Below are 5,313 nucleotides of genomic sequence, written 5' to 3'. Positions count from 1 at the left end.
TCATATAAAACATCTTTTACTCTTAGTGATGTTGAGAAAAGTTTATATTTTCAAAGTTATTTCGTGTTAAAGTTGTCGTATTTCGGTAATTTCAACCAATCAATGACGTGTATTCAGCTGAATAAGATTACTGCTGTTGTTTGTCAACAACAACTATCGGCGGTGTATATTTCGTTTATCACTGTTATTTATGACATCGTTCGTGCGTTTGTACTGGTTTTAGCTTTAGGGTTTTAGGGTTAGGGTTAGGGTTCAGGTTTTAGAGTTAGGGTTAAGGTTTTAGGGTTACGGTTTTAGGGTTACGGTTTTAGGGTTAGGGTTGGGATTTTAGGGTGAGAGTTACGGAAAAAGGTGAAAAATGAAGATGTTGGCGGGGTAGGGGGAAAAACTGAGATCTTTTCCCTTTGAACGGCACATCGAGAAATTAATTTTTTTGTAACTAAACACTAAGCAAACGAAAATAATTCAACAAACAAAATAGGCAATTCCGAAAACGCTAAAATAACCAATAACTACACGTGTATCTGAAATGTAAATATAATAGGCGCAGGAGTGACTGTGTGGTAAGTAGCTTGCTTACCAACCACATGGTTCTGGGTTTAGTCCCACTGCGTGGCACCTTGGGCAAGTGTCTTCTACTATAGCCTCGGGCCGACTAAAGCCTTGTGAGTGGATTTGGTAGATGGAAACTGAAAGAAGCTCGTCGTATATATGTATATATATATATGTGTGTGTGCGTGTGTTTGTTTGTGTGTCTGTGTTTGTCCTCCCAATATAGCTTGACAACCGATGCTGGTGTGTTTACGTCCCCGTAACTTAGCGGTTCGGCAAAAGAGACTGATAGAATAAGTACTAGGCTTCCAAAGAATAAGTCCTGGGGTCTATTTGCTCGACTAAAGGCGGTGCTCCAGCATGGCCGCAGTCAAATGACTGAAACAACTAAAAGAGTAAAAGAGTATATCAGAAATAACAGTGACTAACTAAATTTACACCGCCGGAACATCTTGTTGATAAACCACAACAGTAATTGTTTTCACCTCAATAGACGTCATTGATTGGTTGAAATTACCGAAATACGACAACTTTAACACGAAATGACTTCGAAAATAAACAATTTTCTTAAAAACGCCAAGAGTAAATGATGTTTTAAATGACACATTCTACCAGTATACGAAATTTGAAAGTGCTTAGTTACAAAAAGATTATTTTTTCTATGTGCCGGCCAAAAAGAAAAGATCCCAAGGCCAAAAGGAAAAGATCCCAAAAGTCCCTTGGTGGGAAACTTCGAGGTCCCCACCACCCCTTGAACCTTTCTTTTCCGGAGAAAAAAAGGTGGCTTACGGCACGTGTGGAGGTCAGATACGTTGGATGCACCCGAGAAAAAAAAATAATAATAAATGAAGTAATAATTGAGGAAAAAAAATTATTTCACACCGAGGTATGAAATATTTACCGAAAGAATAAAATGTTGTACCGATTATACCTGTATTTTAATTAATTTAAATTAATGTACTCCATCTTGAAAAGTGGCGAAATTTTTGTCGGTTGCCAGCTAGGATAATTTTAGTAACAAATCAAACAGGTAAGACGCAACCAAACTTAAAATATAATAATTGAACATGATGGTAATGTCTTGTGCAATTGATGAATGTTGTGAAAATATTTTGTTTAATTGATTAACGCTAAGTAATTTACATTTTCCTTTATTACTGCTTGCACTGTGTAACACGATTTTTGTCCTTGGGTAGCAACTGTTATTTCTTATTTGCTTAGTCCTAAATTACACCTAGGAAGTTCCTCTCTTAAGCACAAGTCCGGGCAAGGTTGTTTAAAAACGACCAGCAGCCGCCCGTGCATACTAGTCTCCCGTGCATACTAGCCTCCCATGCATACTAGCCTCCCGTGCATACTAGCCTCCCCTCTCCATGCTTCCGATGTTATCCAAGGGAAAGGCAAAGGGGCCGATACGGCTTGGCACCAGTGACGTCGCAACTCATTTCTACAGCTGAGTAAACTGGAGCAACGTGAAATAAAATGATTTGATCAAGAACACAACACACAGCCCGGTCCTGGAATCGAACTTACTACCTCATGATTGTGTTCCAGACGCCATAACCACTGAGCCATGCTTTTGTTACATTTATTCAAATTTCAAAGAATCCCTCTCAACACATGGCTATGATGTCTCCTCCCACTACTCCTGCTCATGATCAGAGATGCACATATTATTAACCACTAGAGAGCATGCTCAAGAGGTTAAGTTCAAGCAATGACAAGCAAATCTGTGGCCTTGAGCAGAATATTTACTATAATGATATTTCTACTTCAGATACTCAGTGATGAATCGATCTGAAATGTAATAGAAAATAGGTCAGTTTCAAATCATTGATGTCCGGGTCAGAAAAGCCAAGTTTAAAGGGAACAGTAGTCATTTCCTTTGATTTCTAGATAGGAAATAACACTAACTGATCAAAGATAAAATGAATAAATAGAAATAAAACAAAAATTTTGTTACAGTCTGATTAAAGACAATTTGTTTACCTTCCACAGTGGTTCAGTGCAGCCTGTTTCACTTTGTCTGCCATCTTATCTTTGTTTTGAAAAATCATCAGACTTTGGCTTTCTGAAGTCACTTTGATTACCAGACTAAACTCGACTCTCAGTTCTCATGCGGTTCTTTCCCAACTGAGAAACATCTTAAGTTTATCAGTATCATGGTGTTTTGATGGAACTACTATAAAAGATTTAGGCACATTTTGTCTTTACCTGAACTGAAACCTTGCAACCATATCAAATTGTCGTTATTTTCATAGATCCAACTGCATATTTATTTGAAAGACAAATGCTTGCAAGCGGGGATGGGGTACACAAACCGGTTGGCATTGAGTCACTCAATAAGTATGTATGCTGCTAGAGAGTAGAATTATAGATAATTTTATGGATCCAGCTACATGTTTGAAGGGCCAATGTATACATGTCAGTTATTACGAGGCAGTGATCGAAAAAATACAATGCTTTTTACTAACTATCATTTTTATCTTAAGATCGATATTAATTTGCTAGATAATGTGTTTAAGACGTTTAATAGGTTGTCAAGTAAGATGACAACCTAGACACAGCAAATATAATGGGTTACAATCGCATTAGGCACCGTGTAATAGCTTAGGTCCTAGGCTGTGACACTTGAGAGATTCCTCGAAAAAGGTATATAGCAATGTCAAATATATTAAACATACTGACCGGAGGTCCTCAGCTTCAGCCTGTGAAGGCTATAGTTAAATCCAGCATTGGTTTTATTGTCAACACTATAAGCTCAGACATAGACGCATAACTTCTTAAATTTTTATCTAGCCACACCTTTTGCTCAAAACGTTTCGTTTATCACTTGTCATGTGATGTATTTCTGCTATTTTTAGTCACGTCTTCATTCTACAGCGTTTGCAGCCCGAACGTAACATATAAAAACACTGTCATGTGATACAAACAAAACATCTTTCCAAGCCCCAAAAACCACAAGTGGCTGTGAGCACATTCTTCCTAATAAACAGAAGTGTGTAAGAGCTTAATTGCTGCGTTTCTGTTACATAGATCTCTGTTAGTCCATTTCGCACAAAAATGTGTAAGAAAATTTTGCCTTCTATTTTTTTCTGTCAATGACTAAGAACTTTGGAACTGTATTGTATTCACTTTTAGCGATTCGCCAAATGAACCATTGTAATGTATTCTTTCTCACACGCACATACACACAAAATATCGTAATTACAATATTTTTGTTCGTTCTAATTCGAACGATCTTCTTGCTGAATAATAAAAAAAAATGATGTACGTCGCTTTATTCTTAAATAGAAATTTGTTTACACATAGTCATTACCAACAATTTACAATACGGAATAAAGTTATTTTGTTGGGAAGATTCGACTTTATTTTTCCGTATCCTCGTGTCATTTATTTTTATTTGACGTTCTCTATATAGAGTTGGTCCGGTGTTAGCAGTCGCCATTTAGTTTGGTTTCCTCGTTTCCCCACAAAAATGGCCTCCTTATCTATTTCAGCTATAGTTGATTCAGCCACTTCTAAATATCTCATCATTTTGTAAACGTTAACATTCTCACACTCACCATCGATTCCGATATTAAATAAGATAGGCATTGCTCAAAGATTCAGAAATCTGTGGAAGAAATCCACTCTATAGATATCAAAACCCGCAAAATCCTGACAACAACTGGGAACTTCCATAGAAACAATGATTTTGACAGGTTCTACCTAAGAAGAAATGAAGGTCGTAGAGGCCTGAGATCAGTGCAGACGGCCTTCGAATGCCATATGGTATCATTCAGGCGGCACCTGCTAAACAACAGTAGCAAAAATAAATATATCAATATAGTCTTGAAAAGTGAAGTGAGCAAGATTGTACGAGTTGGCAGTGAACTCCTCAAGAAACATTCTCTTCCTGATGATCTCCTATACATCCCCCAAACATCTGGGCTCTCTTACCTCAAAGAAGACCTGGATGGAAAGCACTCAGCATACTAAAAAAGACCATGTTTTGGTATGTTGGCTGGAAGCTTGAAGAAGACAGTAGAATTGACACTAAGCACAGCCTCTCTTGGACACAAGAGCACTACATCACATTACACTTTGAAGGCAACGCGTTTGCAATCCAGGAACAGGAGATTGCAACAAAGTACCCTAGTGATCAAGAGAGACAGTTTCGCTCATGTAATCCCAAGCTGCAACCACGTGTGTAGGCTATGTCATGTTTCTGTGGAAGATATTACGCATGTGATTATCAAAATGTCTTAAAATGTCGTCACGGTACTATCTCCCTATGCGCCATGATATTGTTGCTAAAACAATTTACAATGCCATCCGCAAAAAAGACCATCCTGAAATAAACTTAGGAAATCTCTCTGTTATGGAATACATTCATAAACATCAACTCAAGGAATACCGGTGGAATATTCCCATCAAGACTACTGTCAAATGTAAGCATAACAGGCCGGATATTTTTGTTTGGAACAGAGGGGCAAAGGTATGTACCATCATAGAGGTCAGCTGCCCCGCAGATATAAATATCTCTTTGAAAATCAAAGAAAAAGAGGATATCAATGGACAACTGCTTCGAAACCTCCAGCTTTCATATCCAGACTATGAAATCATATTCATACCAATAATGATTGGAGCACTAGGGTTTGCTAGTAAAAATTTAAAGGATAATCTGGATAAACTGGGATTTTCAGAAACAGAAATCGATCGGCTAATTCGTACATTACAAGTGCAATCTGTGATTGGAACAGTAAAAATATGCAAGAC

General features: G+C 37.6%; 1 protein-coding gene across 1 annotated transcript in view; it reads right to left on the bottom strand.

The window, feature by feature from the left end:
* Positions 1 to 3,367, bottom strand: part of LOC106868898 (arylacetamide deacetylase) — a 49,368-nt gene extending 46,001 nt beyond the window's left edge. The window contains exon 1 of the mRNA XM_014914619.2: positions 3,241 to 3,367. The gene's annotated coding sequence lies outside the window, so the exon portion shown is untranslated. The remainder of the gene's footprint in view (positions 1 to 3,240) is intronic.
* Between the last annotated feature and the right edge of the window lie 1,946 nt (positions 3,368 to 5,313).

This window comes from Octopus bimaculoides, chromosome 10 (assembly GCF_001194135.2).
Source record: "Octopus bimaculoides isolate UCB-OBI-ISO-001 chromosome 10, ASM119413v2, whole genome shotgun sequence".
NCBI lineage: Eukaryota > Metazoa > Mollusca > Cephalopoda > Octopoda > Octopodidae > Octopus > Octopus bimaculoides.
Note: the sequence above shows the minus strand (reverse complement) of the source record. Positions and strands in the feature narration are given on the sequence as shown.